The 19861-nt window shown below is 33.4% G+C and overlaps 1 long non-coding RNA gene across 1 annotated transcript; it reads right to left on the reverse strand.

Annotated features, from left to right (window-relative positions):
- Positions 1–355: 355 nt before the first annotated feature.
- LOC114306710 (uncharacterized) lies at positions 356–984 on the reverse strand. The gene is made up of 2 exons (XR_003644801.2): positions 846–984; positions 356–591 (listed from the first exon to the last, which is right to left on the reverse strand). It is a non-coding gene; the product is annotated as an uncharacterized LOC114306710 (long non-coding RNA).
- Between the last annotated feature and the right edge of the window lie 18877 nt (positions 985–19861).

A 19861-nucleotide genomic window follows, 5' to 3' on the forward strand; every position in this document is an offset into this window, starting at 1 on the left:
GAGACAAAAATAAATTCGTCATTAAAAATAATGAAATAATGTCAAAAAAAATTCGTCACACATTGAGGGTAATAGTGACAAAATGTGACAATATTTTTTGTCATGACAAATTCATTTAGCAACGAAATAAAGAATTCATGACAAAATTAATCCTCCACCTAAGCTAAATAAGAGAAAAAAAAACCTTTTTTAGGGATGAAAAATTTTGTCAATAATTCCATAATATTTTTTTCCACATTATATACCCATTTTATCAAAATCTAAATTTTAGTTCAACAAATATGACTTTGTTCATGTTGAAACCTATTGAATATAACAATTCCATCACAACTTAACTTAACCTGTTATCAACACATTTACGAATTAACAAAATGAAGATATCCATTCATCATTACAAATAATTTCATCCTAATACAATAAAATAGTGAAATATCCACAAAATATCCAAAAGTTATAACTTGTTCAATTCCACCAAAAATCCAACAATAACTAGTGCAACTCCAAAAAGTATGTGTATCCTTATCAAACAAAAATGAACATTCAAACAAATTACATCATTGTTGCACGTCAAAAATGCCACTCTAATCCAATCTGCAAAAAAATAAATTAAAAGTTTTAGTAATTAATCAATTATACAAAAGATTAAAAACATTAGTAACTCATCAATTTACAATTAGATCAATTATACAATTTATCCCTGTAACAGACTTTTTTTGAGATTATGAGAACAAAAAATTAATTTTAAGGCTAATTCACAAATGGTGCATCCCATTAATATGTCATAAGTTCATACAACTTATATTGGTCCCTCCCAAGGTGCATCCCATTAATGTGTAATAGCTTACCGCTCAGGTGCTAAAGCTGAGTTATCATCACCACTGGAGAAAGGAAGAAGATCAATGAGTGTGGATGGGGGTTCCGTAGTCAGAATTATAAGCTACATCTTCACGCTATTTGCAAGGGGCAAAAAAGAAAAAAGAGAAAAGAGAAGCACCAGGTTAACATTGCAGAAACAGCAAAATCAAAGCCAATCAACAGTTAGGACTCTCACTGACAAATCTTCTCAATCTAATCCTAGTTGCATAAAGTCTAATAAAAGTTCAATTTCAATATCTGAAATGTTTCACTGCTTTGCCTTTGTATTACCAAGTTAGTAAAAAAAATATATGAAACCATTTGAAGCATAAAACAACCATCGTAAGTGAGTGGTAAGTCTCCCAAACACACAACACAACTCTCAAATGAGCCATACCAGCAAGCACAACAAGTTAACAATCATCCAAGTAGACAAATTACTACAACTAAAAGAACAACAAGGTCTTTAACACTCAATCCCTGGGATGCAAAAATTGTTTTGAGGAGAGTGATGTTGCCAAAGTTCTATGATGAACTTGTGTTGTAATGTATGACAACATTATTGGAATATATATTCTAACTAACAACATCAAATTTCCAAGAGCCTTGCAAAATATGTTCTGCCAATGCACATAAACATGAAATTTTAGAACTAATGGAATCAAGCCATATTTTACTTCAAAATAAGATAATTTTCTTTTATGTACTTGTGAATCTCCATAGCATAAACAGTTACCCCATCATGAAATTATGTTTGAATTCATCATTATGCGAATAATTTATTTTATTCGTTTATTTGATGTGTATTATTAATACTATCGTATTACCCCATCATGAAATTACCATACTACTAGAAATTTATTTTTTCACCCCAAGTCACGCACATATACCACCGCTTCTGAAGCATTTGGAATCACCTTTTGTACATCCAACCTGCTCAGAGAGAGAGAGAGAGGATGAACTTATACTAATGGTAAAACTAGGAGGTTCAATCATTGTTACCGCAGCAAAGATTCAAGCTTAATTCTACAGGTTTCCAACTCCAATTTTCTGCACTTCAACCTTGGGAGACTTGAGGTACCTGACAGCTTCATCGAAAGTATTTAAGAACCAAAAAAAGAACATGGAAATTCAAACATGACAAAGCAAAGACAAAAATATCAACGAAATACCTGGTCACACAGTATACCTGTCTGAGGGCCAAAACTTCGTTTGATGACAGAACATGGAAATTCAAATGGGAATTTTAAATTACCTGTGTCATCCTTCCAAACAGAGTAGCCGAGGATGATCGACGGCGCTGAGGAGCCATTCCAGCAGCACCACTTGTTTTCAATGTACGCTGGAGTAGCAGCAGAAGAGTCGAGGAATTGGACAACCAATAGGCTAAGATGTCATTGTTATCCTGGGTCTTTAATCCAAATAATAATACTTAGTTATGCTTCTGTTTTCATGAAATCGGGTTGGGTTTTCAGACCAAGCAATGTTCCATATATCTAGCCTTACCTGAGATAGGAGGGCGAGACTGGACCCGGGCCAAAACGATAGGTTGCAGGCCATACATCCTTAAAGAATCACTAGATGTAACATGGATCAATCACATGTGAGCTTGTCATAAACTTCTTTATACATTGCCTATAACCATCCAATTAACATTAACAATCACAAAGGATCTCAAGTTACTAACATATTACCTCTTCAAGCAATCAACTTTTTGACATCACACCTTTACTTTCTGTTTAGTATCATTCACTGGTTGATCCTGCTATTTATGTTGGAGAATTCATCGATAGGGCTCAGCATTCCAAGGATCAGCTTTTCCTGTTTAATAGCTACGAAACACAGTCAAGTAGTCACATTTTCAGGGAAAACAAGATAATATATATATGGAATACTTAGCCAGGTAAATCCATTAACATTATGAATATAATTATTGATCACTCTCAATCCATTACATAATTTCTCATCTATGCATGTAATGTATGTTTACATGCCATCTCTTTTTCAAATGCATGTGTGTTGATATATGTGTTTGTACGTGCAAAATTGTGGCAAGGATACATTCTTGGTCAGGGTTGTCAGTCAAATTTGAGTGCAGGGCATTCCCAACGCTGTCCACTATTGCTGACGCAGTCATTGATGATTCGATGCATAAAATGGCAGTGATGGCATCTGATCTTGTGACCTCATTTCTGAACATAAATCTTGCATGTGCTGCAACAGCAAGTCATATAATCATTCGGGGAGTGAAAGCAGGAAGTGAATCCTGGATGGATGCTAAAAATGGAAGAAAATGTACCTTGAGCTAGTCTTATTAAACTTTCCAGCATACGCACAGTTGTCCTTGCTGCAGTACAAGGCACGACTTCAGCAACCAAAATGATAATGTTTAGGAATCATAAAAAAGATTGTTGTCTCACTAAAACCTGCATTTTGCGTCGCAGATCTTCTTTGTAATTGATAATAGCTCGAAATGACCTTTTCAGCCTCCTTGGTGAGGATTGGTTTGAAATTTCGTTTAACAAAGTGGATATACCTGCAAAAGTAAGTTGAGAGTTGCATAGCAGTTATGAAATTAAAGAAGAGAGTTGTATGAACAAAGCCACTCAATATGAAATAAAGAATCATGTAGACATAATCATCCTTCGCATTGAGGTTTATTCATTACTTGCATGTTAGATATTTTATTTTCACCAACTTAAATGACAATCACACAAACAAGATGTTTCAATATGTGTAAAGGATTCAATTAGAAAAAAACACACACACACTAACTAGGTCGAAAATAGTAACACAAAGTGGGTCTATTAAATTATGTGACTAATCAAAAGTGGAAGCCAAAAACAAGCATACTTATATTTAATTGATTTTGACGAAGGACCTTATTCTCTGATTCTATATTGGTGAGTTTCTCTTCTAACCTGATTTGAATTCCAATAATTAACTAACTACATCCGATTTCATGAAAACAGAAGCATGAATATTTTCATAGATGTAACTATATGACAAATACACTTCCAAGAATATCAGAGGAAAATAGCTATATGACAAATACACTTCCAAGAATATCAGAGGAAAATAGCTACGATAAACAGTGAAGTCAACCTTAAAGGGTTAATTATATGAATGTTCTTGCAACTAAAAGTTGCATGTATATAAAACTCAAACATATGTATCTATGCATGTGGAAGCACATGACATAAAAGTGGCCTGGATAAGCATATCAAGCCTCCTACTATCCAAACACCCTGCTAACATAAGTGATCAAAGGCTTTTTTGGTTCACCAAATCTCTCTTACCACTGCCCTTCCCACAGAAAATCTCTCTTTAGTTCTCATCACTGAGGTAGATATGGTGCAGACAGTCTCCCAATATTTCTCCATACTTGTTTTGCTAACCACCCATTATAACCCGCTCACACTAGCTTTACTCGACCTGAATACATCATCTTGGTTGTAACTTCAAAATATTGTCAACAGCAATGCTATAAATCAAATCAAAGCAATTCAACTCTGAAATACTGGGTTTTGAAGGACAGGAAAAGAAAGAAGTACTTAAGAAAGATCTTAAAGACATTTAGGTGGATATACTGGTTCGGACTTTAATTGGATAGTGAACAATGAACATGGAAACTGAAAAGCCAAGACCTGACAATCTTGAGCTGCATCAGTTTACTTGAAGACATACCTCACCTCTACCGGTACAATAGGCTGCTCCCTGAGAGAAAAAGAACAGAACATCTGAGCCAATCTCACTTGACCATTCTTGGAGTTCCTTTTCTGTAGCAAGAAAACCACTGAACTGATTCGCTGCCCATAGAGCAGTTGCAGCATAGCTGCTTCCACCGCCAAGACCAGCATCAGTGGGAACCCTTTTGTCAAGATGAATTTGTCCACAGATTTAAATGGAAAACAAACACCAAATCACTTTTCTGGATACATAACATTGCTGTAAAAAAAAAAAAAATTATCAAGAATATTGTTAACTACTAAAAAAGATGAAAATATGAATGGATTAATAGAAAAAGATAAGCAGAGAGGAAAAATTATAGAAGTATTACCGGTACCCATGATTATAGATCGCCACGGGTTCTTGACCCAGCAGTGGCTAGGAATGGCACCTGAGCCAATAAGAATAAGCAGCATTAACAAAAGAAAACACAGAGTTAGAAACTATTCTCATAAGGCAACACTTTTGAGTGCATCAGGCTTATTACAAGCGACTGATCAATAATTGTTAAACCAGAACTAATCAAACAATATAAAGTAGGAACAAATGCTATAAATTAACTATAATCCTTGTTCAGACCTTGTCAAAGTCATCTCCTCCTAAATGCGTATCACCAAAGGTAGAAAGAACCTCAAACACCCCATCTCCAACCTCAAGAACTGCACAACAAAAGATAAGCCAACAAAAACATCAAGTACCACAGAACTCGTGCACAAATCAACTAATATCAAAAAGAGAAATTGAGAACATTTTGCGATCGGATACTTCCATTGATAGAGCCAACAAAAGAGTTCAAATTTCTTTCTTTTTTTTCTCTTTTTTTTTTTTTTTTGGTTTCAAATCAGGACTAACAACGCAGTTACACGACATGAACAACAGTGCTGACTGAATTTCAAGAATGGTTTCATTATTCTTCTTCTCAAATCCATAAGCTAATGAAGCAGCAGTAGGTTTATTGATGATACACAGAACTTCTAAACCAGCAATACGGCCAGCATCTTTTGTTGCTGTTCTCTGGGAATCATTGAAATATGCTAGCACTGTAATTACTGCTTTAGTAACTTTATCATTCAAAAATTTGGAGGCATCATCCACAAGCTTTCTCAAAACCTAGCAAGAAATATGTCACTATTTCAATGAATCATGAAAACAATCAAACACACATCTAATTATTTTAGAGCATCAAGAGGACAAAAAACTATAAGTTCAAGGAAGACCATTTTATTTTTTTCTTCAACACAGGAGCACAGTCACATATACTATATGTATATAAAAAGTCATAATAAAAAAAAATATGGGATCTTCATCATGGCTTCGACAAAAAGAAATTAGGGCACGACTAAAATTTTCATTCCAATATGAGTTTCAATCGACTTGAGCTTGGCATATAAACAAACATGTAATATACACAAATAAATCCAAATATACATACACACAAGATGAAGGTAGGGAAAGTGAAGAGATTGGAGATCTCCTCCTCCTCCTCCTCCTCTCTTTCTCTCTCTCACACACACACATCCAGACTTGAAGCAAAGACTTAAGTCTAGTTCAACGAAGTAGAGAGTGAAGAAAAGAAGAAAAGGATGTGTTTAGACACAAATCAACTTGTAGTTTCTTGCTTACAATTTCAATTTCAATAACCAAATCGAGAGAGACGGAGAGACGGGAAGGAAGAGCTTGAGAGAGAGAGAGAGAGAGAGAGAGAAATCGATACCTCGCTGGTGCAGATAGCGATGGCGATGGCGATGGCGATGGCGATGGCGGTGGCGGTGGAGCTTCGAAATCGAAATCGAAATTAGACATTCAGATGAAATCAAAATCAGAGAAATCGAGCTGGTGCAGATCGTGGTGGCGGTGGAGCTTCGAAACAGAAATCAAAATCAAAATCGCTCTGAATCTCAAAGATGAATCTGTGAGAATGATAAGGGTTTAGAGAGGGTTGAGAGAGACGCCAGATTTGAAGGCGTGAGGATTCAAAATAATTACAAAGCCTTTAACAATTATTCTCAGATTCAAAATAAGCTTCGAAATTGAGAGAGAATCACTGAAACATAGATTTCGAAATCGAAATTAAGAGAGAGAACTTCGATTAGGGCTATAGCGAGAGATGACTTGATCCGTTGAGACGGTTAGAGAGAGAGATAGAGCGCTAGCGAGAGACAGAGTGAGTGAGTGAGAGATTAGGGCTAGAATGTATTATATTTGATATTCACCCGCTCACTCATTTAAGAGAGAGAGAGAGATAGGAATTTCGAAGGCGTTTTCAAACGCCTTTGGTTTCTAAAACGGTGCCGTTTTGATATTAAACAAAAGCAACGTTTAAAAAACGTCGTTAAATATTATAAAACACGACTTTTAATAAAACGCCGTTAAATAAACATCGTCTAAACCCACATTTCTTGTAGTGGAAGCTACATTAGCATCTAGATGGTACTAAGAAGGGAAATGGATAATACATCTGAGATATAAATAAATAAATAAATAAATAAGTCAAAAATCCTTCTGATCTCCATAGCAAATTAGAACATACCCATCAAACTTTTCAGTGTTTTAATCAGAAAAAAAAAAGGGTAGCAAATTAGAACAAACCCATCAAACTTTTCAATGATTTAATCAGAAAAAAATCAAAAAAAAAATGCAAAATTTACAGTTCCTTTTGGGAAAAACACAACAGATTTGTTCTTTTGAAGAAGCTTTCTATCAAAACCACCTTCATATTTCTAGTATTATTTTATATCATTCTTTCTTATGAACTAAATAGAAAATCATATACATATATAGAAGAGTAAGAGCATATATGTATATGTTACCAAGTGAAGTTCCATCAAAGCCATAGAGCTCATTCATTATCGTCGACTTCCCTACCCTAGGCAGTCCGATCACCCCAATCACCGTGAAATCAGTATTATCCGTCAAAAACTATAATCAATCTCAAATTTCTCAGATTTTTACAGAAACATAAAACTCTAGAATTGGAAAAAGAACTATTAGTCTATGAAGTAACCTAGCCAGTCTCTATACATTCAGATGAGTTGAGAGAGAGAGAGAGAGAGAGAGAGAGAGAGATTACGAGAAGGATGCGATCGGTGTAGAAGTCCCAGGAATCAAAAATTAGGTTGAGAGAAGCGACGGAGGGGAGACGAGAGAGGATGGAGACGGAATCGTCATCGGTGAAGGCTCCATGGAACCCAAGAATTGGTGGCCGCTCTTCTCCAGCGTTGCCACGATCTCCGCCAGTCGAGGTGGATCGAAGCACCCTACGCTTCCGAGGCAGACGAACACCACCGTCTCACCCTACTCTTCCCTCTCAGGCATCGCCGATGAGGTTAGGGTAGTGAGACACAGTGATGAGGCTTTGGAGAGTGGTAGAGGAGCTCAAGGTTAGGGTTTCCATGAAGGCTCAGGTTGAGATGAAAATCTGTAAGACTGAGACAATGATCTGCGAGGCTGAGACGGTTTGGAGAGAGAGAGTGTGTGTGTGACATACAAGTGTTTAGAAAGATAGCTACGCCCAATTCGAAGAGTGTAATTGTTTCATTTTACCATTTGGCGCCAAAGTATTTCATTTCGGCGCCTATATGTGTAGGGTGGTGATTGGAGGAGAAGGAAAAAAAAAAAAGTAATCAATTAGGTGAAAAGAAGGTCAAGGGGGTGGGAAAAAAATAGGGTCCAAGTCATTATTGATTTATTTTGGTCATATTATTTAGACATAAATTGCGTTTCATGAAAAATAAAATATTTTTAACAGTTAGCATATGTGCGTCATGGAAAGTGTACTTTCTAACAGTTGATTTTTTGTGCGTCGTAAAAAGTGCAATATTTTTAATGGCTGACTTTTTCTGCGCTGTGAAATATTCAATATTTTTAACAGCTAGTGTATGTGTGTCGTGTATAGTTGATGTATTAACGGCATGCCATATGCACGTCATAGAAAGTTTTATTATTTACGGCTAACATCGCAAGCTGTAAAAAAATCATCATTATTAGCATTTACGACCTACTCAATAGACACGCCGTAGTTGAGAAATTATTTACGACATGCAAAAAAAGTAAGTCGTAAAAGTGAGAAATCACGGCTTGCATTTACTGTATGTCGTTAATGTGGAGCCGTAAAAACTCTGTTTTGTTTTAGTGCCATCTCCTTCTCCCTCTGTCTCTCTTTCTCTCTATGTGCCTTTTGATGAACCCTAGCCTTCTACTTTCCTTTTAATTAGAAGCAGCCAAAGAGTTAAGGGTGTGTTTGGTAACGTTTACGTTTTCAGTTTATATTTATAAAAATTTTATAAACTGGTTTTTGTTTATTTTTTGTTTATTTTTAGAAAAACATAAACTACAAACACGTTTGGTAATTGACAAAATGTTTTAAAAAATTTAAAAATATAAAAAGGAGTGAGAAATGGCAAGTGGCGACAGAAGACGGTGGTGGAAAGTGGTAACGGTGGGTGGTGGTGGTGGGTGGGTGGCTGACGGTGGCGGGTGGTGGGTGGTAGCGAGTGGTTAGTGGGTGGTAGTGGCAAGTGGGTGGCAGGTGGTGATGGGTGATGGCGGGAGGGTGGTGGTGGCGGATAGGTGGCGGGTGGTGGTGGTGAGTGGGTGGGTGATAGTGGCGAGTGGTGGGTGGTAGCGAGTGGGTGGTAGTGGTGGCGGTGGCGGTGGCGATGGCGGGTGGTGGGTAGCAGTGGCAGGTGGGTGGCGAATGGCGGGTGGTGGCGGGTGGGTGTGGGTGGTGATGGTGGGTGGGTGGGTGACGGCAGTGGGTGGTGGGTGGTAGCGAGTGGGTGGTGGTGGTTGTGGTGGCGGGTGGCGGGTGGTGGGTGGTGGAAAGTAGGTGGCAGGTGGTGGTGGGTGGTGGGGGTAGGTGGCGGGTGGTGGTGGTGGTGGGTGGGTGGGTGACGATGGTAGGTGGTAGGTGGTAGCGAGTGGGTGGTGGTGGTGGTGCTGGTGCTGGTGCTGGTGGAGATGGGTGGTTGGTGGTGGTGGCAGGTGGGTGGCGGGTGGGTGGTGGGTGATGGTGGTAGTGGTGCTGGTACTGGTGTTGGTAGGTGGTGGTGGCGGGTGGGTGGCAGATGGCTGGTGGTGGTGGTGGTGGTGGTGGTGGTGGTGGTGGGTGGGCAGGTGGTGGTGATAGGTGGTGGATGGTGGAGGCATGTGGCTGGTGAGTGGTGGTGGCAAGTAGGTGGCGGGTGGTGGGTGGTGGCAAGCGGATAGCAGGTGGGTGGTGAGTGGTAGTAGTGGTGGTGGCGATGGGTGGGTGGTGATGGCGAGTGTGTGGCAGGTGGGTGGTGGGTGGTAGTGGCAGATAGGTGGTGAGTAGTGGTGGTGGCGGTGGTGGGGGGTGGGTGGTGGTGGCGGAAGACGACGGTGGAAAATGGTGGCAGGTGGTGACTAGTGTTGAGTGGTAAAAAAAAAAAAACTCAAAACTCAAAACTCAAAACGGAAACACATTTTTTGTGTTTTCATTTTTTGGCCAAATTTATAAACTGAAACCACTGATTTATAAATCAAAAATTTTACCAAACAAGTTTTTATTTGAGTTTTTTAAATTTTTGTAAATATAAACAGAAAACTGAAAACGTAAAAGTATTACCAAAGGACACCTAAATGTATTTTGAATTTTTTTTAATTTTATAATTTGTGTTTTGGTGTTGGGGCTTTTTTTAAAAAAAAAAAATAACTTGGGAATTGTATATGTTCTTTTTTTTTTTATAGATAGATATATCTTCTTCTTTTTTTCTTTTTTTTTTGTGTGGTTTCTATTCGGGTATTTTTTTTTCAATTTATTTAAGATGGAGTTGTGGGTATCTTTTTTTTAAAATTTAATTTATCTGTGATTTTCATTTGTTTTTAATTATTATTATTTAGGTAAGTTATGATGTGAGTTAGACATGTGATAGACATGTAAGTTTTATTGATTTAAAGTTTATTTAGATAAACTTTAAAGATTTTTTTTTTTAGTTTTTTTGTTTTTTTGGTTATGTTATAATGTAATATATAAAATATAGGTAGATATCTACAACTTTAAAAGAAAATATTATCTGATTTTTTGGGGACGAGAAAATGAATGCAAGTTTTAATATTTTTTTTTTGAAAATTTGTGAGAGAGATTAGGAGGGAGAGATTATGAAATATTTTTGTTATTAAATAAATAAATTAGTCAATAGTTTTTTTTAATCTATTTTGTAAATTAAAAATCAATAATTTTGGAAAATTGATTAATTTGTCCTATTAAGTGATTTAAAATTTTGATAGATATACATAAAAAAAATACATAATTATATTATTAAATCATAATTCAAATTTAGATGTTATATCTTTTTTAGATCTATAGCTAAATTCTTATCTTTTTATTTTTTATTTTTGTGTGTAACCATAGTATATAGGAGAAATTGAAAAGGGTGTTGCAATAATTATGAGAGAAGTCAAAAGGGATTGTGGGTTGGGAGAAGTCAATAAATGCTGAGGTTGGGTTGGGAGAAGTCAATAAATGTTGAGGTTTTTTTTTTTAAATCAAAAAATTAGAAAATTAGGATTAGGAGATTGAAGCTCCCACACGCCTTGAGGTTAAAAACCCCCTTTTGCTTAATATATAGTATAGATATATATATATATATATAGATATAGATAAATAAATAGATATAGATATAGATAGATAGATAGATATAGATCGATAGATAGATAGATAGATAGATAGATAGATATAGATATGGCACATACCATTTATATGACACAAGGACAAAAGTACCAGGACAACTGCTGCAATTTGCTCTCATCTAAATTAAAGGGATTTAAAAAGTTAAAAAAAAAAAAGAACAAAAAATTATAATATTAAAAAATGTTCACTAAAAACATATAGATTAAAAATTAAAAATTAATTATTGTAAACTCCATACTAAATAAGGTAATGTTTTCTATTAATTTGAAAATTAAAAAATTATTATTAATTTTTCCTCTGTTTTTTTTTTCTCACAAAAAAAAAATAGCTACATTAATTATTTTCTTTTTTTTTTTTTCTTTTTTTTGTGGAAAGGGGTTTTGACCTGCGATTTTTCTAAAATGGGTGTTCTAGACGGAAAGGGTAGAGTTGGTTCAGACAATAAGAAAAAGTGCTTATGCAAGAGGCGCCTTCACTATGAGCAAGAATAGTCAGTTTTGCATAGGGTGCCTTCTTGTATAATAGCTTCAATACTGGTATGCATGAAGGGCTTAAGTGTGAGACGTATAAGAGGGGCTTTAGTGCGAAAATAGAAGAAATGGTTTACAGAGTGTCTTCTTACTTCACGACTTCAATACTTATGAGAGAGGAGTAGGCTCAAGTGCGAGAGAGAAATGAGGGTTTGTAGGAAGTGTCTTCTTGGGTCACGACTTGAGTGTCCGTGCACATGAAAATGAGTGATAAGGGTCAGAGTGTGTCTCTTGGGGTCACGGTTTTAGTGCTCCGAAACACAAAACCATAGCATATTAATAAAGAGAAATAATTAGTGAAAAAATGTTTTTGTCTTCTTAAATACAAGAACAGAGAATTTATTATTGGTGATGAAATATTTTTGTCTTCCACAACATAACCCTATGAGACGAAAAATATATTCATTGTGCAATCAATCAGAATTTATTAATGACTAAATATTTTCATCTCCCACAACTTATTCTTCCAAGACAAAAATATATTTGTCACTCATTTAATAGAAAGATGAAACGGCATCATTTGCATGATGGAGTGTTTATTGGTGACGAAACATATTCGTCTTCCATAACTTCTCATTCCTAGACAAAAATATATTTGTCGCCTAATAAATGGAAATATGCAACGACATCGTTTAATAGATAGGGAATTTATTGGTGACAAATTACATTCGTCACAAAAAATATATATATTTTGTGACAAAAATGTTCGTCTCCAATGAGCTAAAATAATTCGCGCCAAAGAAAATAAAATTGGCGCCTAAATTTTGCAGATGAAATTTTTTTTCGTCTCCTATACGTTTGAGAAAAAATAAAGCAAACGACAAAATTAATATTTTATCATCTTTTGGTTAAATTTTAAGACAAAAAAAATTTCGTCACCAAATTTTGTCACAATAGCCTAGATTTCTTGTATTTTGTTTCCTTGTTTAATTATTATTATTATTTTTTTCATATTGTGGTGAGGGGTTTACTATGAGAAAGAATAATAGCTTTGCACAAAATGTCTTCTTGGATAATAATGTTTGCATGGACAAACGGCGAGAATAGAGGAGCTTTAGTGCGAAATAGAAGAGATGATTTATAGAGATTATTTTCTTGAGTCACAGCTTCAATACTTGTGAGAGAGGAGACTCAAGTGCGAGATAGAAACGAGGGTTTGTAGAGGGTGTCTTTTCGGGTCACGACTTTAGTATTTGTGTGTGTGTGAAAGTAAGTGATTAAGGTGAAAGTGATCTCTTAGTTTCTGACGACATTTTAATAAAGAGAAATAATTAGGGATAAAATATTTTCGTCTCAAACTCATATGTTCGTTGCCTAATCAACAAAAATACAAAAACAACATTGTGTGGGGATGGAGAATTTATTGGTGATGAAATATTTTCGACTCCTTCAACTTAACCTTATGAGACGAAAATATATTCGTCGTACAATCACTCAAAATGCAACACGACACATGGAGAATTTATTAACGACGAAATATTTTCGTCTCTCAAAACATATCCTTCCGAGACAAAAATATATTTGTCACCTAATTAACAGAAAGATAAAATGAGCATGAAGAGTTTATTGGTGACGAAATATTTTTGTCTCTCATAACTTATCCTTCCCAGCCAAAAAATATATTTGTCACCAAATAAATAAGAAAATGAAACTACATCGTCTAATAAGTTTCGAATTTATTGGTGACGAATTCCTTTTGTCGCAAAAAACTTTAAAATTTGTGACAAAAATGTTCGTCTCCAATGAGCTAAAATAATTGGCGCCAACAAGAAAAAAAATTGGAGCCTCTTTTTTTTTCTGATGAATTTATTTTTTCGTCTCCTACAGTTTTGAGAAGAATTAAAAGAAACGACAAAAGTAATATTTGGTCATGTTTGGGTTACATTCTAAAACGAAAATAAATTTTATCACCAAATTATAAAAATTAATTATTGAAAACTCCATACTAAACAAGATAATGTTTTCTATTAATTTTGAAAATTACAAATTTTTTATTATTTGTTTCTCTATATTTTTTCTCACAAAAAAATAGCTACATTAATTATCTTTTTTTTTTCTTTTTTTTTTTTGTGGAGAGAGGTTTTGACCTTTGATTTTTCTGAAATAGGTGTTCTAGACGGAAAGGGTAGAGTTGGTTCAGACAATGAGAAAAAGTGCTTGCGTACATAGGGTGCCTTATTGGATAATAGCTTCAATGTTGGCATGCACAAAGGGCTTAAGTGTGAGACAGAAGAGAGGGGCTTTTGCGCGAAATAGAAGAAATGGTTTATAGAGTGTCTTCTTGAGTCACGACTTCAATACTTGTGAGAGAGGAGTAGACTCAAGTGCGAGAGAGAAATGAGGGTTTGTAGAAAGTGTCTTCTTGGGTCACGACTTCAAGGTCCGTGTACATGAAAATGGGTGATAAGCGTTAGAGTGTATCTCTTGGGGTCACAGTTTCAATGCTTCGAAACACAAAACCATGGCATTTTAATAAAGAGAAATAATTAGTGATAAAATATTTTTGTATCCTTCAATACCAGAACAAAGAATTTATTATTGGTGATGAAATATTTTTGTCTTCCACAACTTAACTTTATGAGATGAAAAATGTATTCGTCACGCAATCAATTAGAATTTATTAGTGACGAAATATTTTCGTCTCTCACAACTTATTCTTCTAAAACAAAAATATATTTGTCGCCTATTTAATAGAAAGATGAAATGACATTGTCAGCATGATGGAGTGTTTATTGATGACGAAATATTTTCGTCTTCCATAACTTATCCTTCACAGACAAAAATATATTTGTCGCCTAATAAATGGAAATATGCAACGACATCGTTTAATAGGTATGGAATTTATTGGCGACGAATTACGTTCGTCACAAAAAAAATTATATTTTGTGACAAAAAATGTTCGTCTCCAATGAGCTAAAATAAAATGAAATTGGCGCCTCATTTTTGCACACAAAAATTTGTTTTCGTCACCTATACTTTTGAGAAAAATTAAAACAAACGACAAAATTAATATTTCGTCATCTTTGGCTTAAATTTTAAGACAAAAAAAAATTCGTCACCAAATTTTGTCACAATAGCCTAGATTTCTTGTATTTTTTATTGATTTTAAGCATTTGGTGACGAAATTTGATTTTCCTCTCTAAAAATAATACATTTGGAGACGAAATTATTTCCTCTCTAAATTTTTTTACAATGGTGACGACAAATTTCATCTCCAAAATGGCGCCAAATCTTCCACCAAATTTTCCAAGGACGGGAAATTGTTTTGTGACGAAAAATAAAATTTAGAGACGAATAAAATTTTCGTCACCTATTATTTTATTTGATTTTAAGCATTTGGTGACGAAATTTGGTTTTCGTCTCTAAAAATAATACAATTGGAGGCGAAATCTTATTTTCATCACTAAAACATGTATATTTGGAGACGAACTATTTTTTCGTCACGCGTTTTTGTCACCATAGACCTTTTTTGTTATAGTGATTTTAGATATCGTAACATTAAAATATGTATTTGAACTTACTAAATTGGTAAAAACCACTAGAAATGCTCCAATAATAGCAAACCAAATCAAACTAAACCAAACTAAGCCTAAGTCCCATCAAATGAGATCGGTTACATGAATCATTTGTTTTCACTAGACTTTATCAAAGGCTATTTGGTTAGTCAACTTAAGGAGATAGATATCTTTATTTACTGCACTAACCCACAGATTGAGTCTACCCCTTCCTTTAACATTTCCCTCTACCGTTACTGTATCGCATCTTCTCACTACTACCACTGTTGGTCTTTGTTGTATATGATCAAACTATCTCAATCTATCCTTTCTCAATTTATCTTCTATCAGTGTTACTCCTATCCATTCACGAATATAAGTATTCCTAACTCTGTCTTTTCTAGTCTTGCCATACATCCATCTTAGCATTCTCATCTCAACAATACTCATCTTATTTACATGTTGTTTTTTAGTTGCCCAATATTCTGTCCCATACAACATTACTAATCTTATAGAACTTTCATTTTAATCTAGTAGGTACTCATTTCTGACACAGTACTCCAGATGCACTCCTTTATTTAAGCTACCCTGCCTTAATTCTATAGACCACATTTGCTCTAATCTCCTCATTCGTTGTAATAATTGATACTAAATAACGAAAAAATTCACTCTCAGGTAGTTCTTGGTTATCAATCTTTACTTCTCTTTTGTTTCCATTGTTACTATTACTAAAATTACACTCCATGTACTCTATCTTAGTTCTACATATCATAAATTCTTTAGATTCAAGTGCTTCTCTCAAAAGTCTCTAACTTAGGAGTTGTTTGGGATAAACTAGAAAAGTCAAAAAGTTATTATTCAAGGGTAGCTTGTGGGGGAAGTCACTAGGGCCTTTGAATTCAACTATCCAAAAGTCAAAAGGGTAAAATTGTCATTTTGATTTTACTACAATATTTTATTACACGTCTTTTTGTAAAAAGTCAAAAAGTTATCCCTAACATACATCTTTTTTATCTCTACCTTTTTTGTTAAAAAGTTAAAAAATACACTTTATAGCACATCCCAAACAACCACTTAGTATTATCTTTTTCTCTAATCTCCATCCATTAACACGATATCATTTGCAAAAAACATACACTATGGCACATCATCTTGAATATTTTTCGTCAATTGATCTATAAGTAAAGCAAAAAGATAAGAATTAAGGTTAATCCTTGGTGTAACTCCATAGTAATTAAAAATTTACTTGTCTCTCCAATTGACGATTTAATAGTGGTCACCATACCTTCATACATGCTCCTAATCATATCAATGTAGCCTTTTGTCACCTTTCCTTTTCTAACACCTACTAAATTATATCCTAAGGCACTCTATCATATACTTTCTCAAAATCGATAAAAACCATATGAATGTCTCTTTCTTCTCTCTATACTTTTTTATTACTTTTCTCAAAAGATAAATCATTTCCATTGTTTACCTACCGGGCATAAATCTAAATTGATTATCTGACACCTCTGTTATATCTCACAAACGACGTTTCATCACTCTCTGCTATGCTTTAATTATATGACACATCATCTTGATTCCTCAATAGTTGTTGCAATTCTAGACTTCTCCTTTATAGATTGATACTAAAATATTTTTCCTCCACTCTTTTGACATTTTCCTAATCAACAAAATTTTGCTAAATAACTTAGTCAACCATGTAACCCCGTTCTTACACAAATATTTTCAAACTTCAATAGGGATATTATTGGATCCGAAAGTCTTATTCAATTTCATATTCTTAAGTGCAATCTCCACTTTAAAGATTCTAATAATGCAATAAAATATATAGTCTTGGTTTTTTTTATTACTGGCTACTTCCTCCCATTTTGACCTTCTTCCATGTTCCTTATTTAACAATTTCTCAAAATAGCTCTTTCACCTCTCCTTAATCTCTTGATCTTCCACCAATAATACCTTACAGTCATCACTCTTCAGATACTTAATTTGATTAAAATATCTTATTTTCATCTCTCTCTTATCTTAACAAGTTTGTATACTCTCTTCTCTCCTCTTTACTATAAAATCTAGTATATAGGTCATCATAAGAATTAAAAAGAATAAATAAATAAATAAAAACATTGTGAAGGGGCATCCTGATGAGACCAAAATTTTTTAAATTAAAAGAAATAGGACTTTCCGTAGTAATTCATGTGAAAGTGGACAATAAATAATTTTTTTTTTCTTGTCCTTTTTTTCCCCATTAAATTAAGGAAAGATCTTCCAGGGACCATATAGAAATCAAATTATTGTTTTCAATTTGGTAGACCTTGTTAGTTGTTTTAATCACAATATATATATATATATATATATATATATATATATATATATATTTATTTATTTATTTTTAGTAATTCATGTGAAAGTGGACAATAATTTTTTTTTTCTTGTCCTTTTTTCCCCCATTAAATTATGGAAGGATCTTTCAGGGACCAGATAGAAATCAAATTATTGTTTTCAATTTGGTAGACATTGTTAGTTGTTTTAAGCACAAATGTCTAATCTCGTGAAATGCAAAATATATATATATATATATATATTTGTTTTATTCTCTCCCTTAATATGATAAAATAATCAATATCATAAATATCATAAATATCATAATTTGTATGTAATACACTTCTCAAATGAGATGTGTATAGTAACATAACTCTAAAAATATATAGGTCATATTATCATAGTCTATAGACCCAAACTCATAAAAATATATAGGGTAAATTATACTGACTTTTCTTAAGTATTTCAAAAATACAATAAGTATTACAATTTTGACACAAGGATATCTTTGAGTAAGGTTAAACATATCATAATTAATGTAAAATGTGAGAAAATATAAAGATAAACAAAGTAAATTATATATTTTTATTATAAAAGAGATAATATCATCATTTTTTCATTTGTATGACTAAAGAATTATTGATAAAAAAAAAAGAGTTGTGTTATGTAAATTAAAATTTTAAAAAAAAATAATATAATTATGCGAAAACTATAAGATTTAAGTCTCGTCTGTCAACTATATATTTTAGCCAAAAGTCACTATAAATTGTCACATCACTCTCTCTACTTTTCTGTATATTTTTTCATAAAAGGTCAAAAAATTATCAAAATAGTCGGTTCCTAAACGAAGCCTTAGTGTATTTTTTTTATTGATAAATTTTAAAAATTAGTTTAATTTTTCCAAATATATAAAATCTCTAAATAACTTTTACATATGTCAACATATTTAATTTTATATATTTATATATATATTTTTTTATATATTTCAATACACTTTTTAAATATTGATGAATATTAATAAAAAGCATTAATATTTTAATATTGTGTGAGCATCTACAATGAACTCTCTAAACAAGGCTTGTTAGCTAAAAAAAAAATTAATATTATCATATTATAGTTACTCCAATAAAGTAACTGTCACAATAGTTAAGAAAATATCTCATAACTCAAATTTTGTGACTCAAAAGTGGTTCAAATGGCCAAAACGACGTCGTTTTGGCCATTTTTATGTTGTTCTGTACTCAAAACGACGTCGTTTTGGCCATTTGAGTCACTTTTGAGCCACACAATTTGAGCTACGTAGCATTGTCGCAATAGTTATTTTAACAAAATTTTTCAAAATTAACTACATTTAAAAAGTATTGTGAGACTCTTTAAATAATTTGTGGATATAAATAAATAAAATAAAGAGTGAAGCTAGAGTACATAAATAAATAAATAAATAATAAGAATTTATTTTAACTAATAAAAAATGAAAAGCATGATTGAAATTGCACCACACTAGGTACTAAATATTTATTTTAATAAAAAAATAACTATATTTACATCAACACTGATGGAGACTCCCAGATAGAGGTAACCCCCCACAACTCCACGTACACGTGGGGGGCAAGGAGTGAAAAAAAAAAAAAAAAAAAACATATATATATATATTTTTTATTAGACTAATCAAAACCCACTGGCATGCTGGGGTCTCCCCTGGTCTCTCCCATTTTCCATATTTTCATATGTAATGAAATCACGGATGACGTATTTTTTTGTCTCTTGCCAATGTGATTGAGCCAAAACTAGGCATAGAAGTAAGAGAGCTCCAACTTTTTAGTTTAGCATTTTGCTAGGGTGAGAGATTATCAAAGAAGTTTTACTTGTCATATCATTGTAAAAAATAAATAAATAAACAAAAATGAAAAAGAGAAATTTTTAGAAGTTTTTATTTTTTTATTTATTTAAGATAATAAAATAATAAGTTACTTTTTGAAAAGTAATAATAGTTTATGTAAATGTTACAAAAAATTAATAAAAAATAGTATATCTATATAAACTATTTTTTAATATTTAACTTTTTTTTTTAATTCAATATTGAATCGATGACCTATATACTTAGGAATTGTTTGGGATATTCTAAATAAGTGTATTTTTTGCCTTTTTACGAAAAGATGTACAGAAAAGTAAAGAGGTGATGTGATGAAAAAAAGATAAAAAGATGAATTATTTGAGACTTTCCAAACTTGACCTTACTCAGTAGAATAGACATACTTATGGTCAATAATAAGGCAAAA

Source organism: Camellia sinensis, chromosome 9, assembly GCF_055761805.1.
Source record: "Camellia sinensis isolate YWXY chromosome 9, ASM5576180v1, whole genome shotgun sequence".
NCBI classification, from domain to species: Eukaryota; Viridiplantae; Streptophyta; class Magnoliopsida; order Ericales; family Theaceae; genus Camellia; species Camellia sinensis.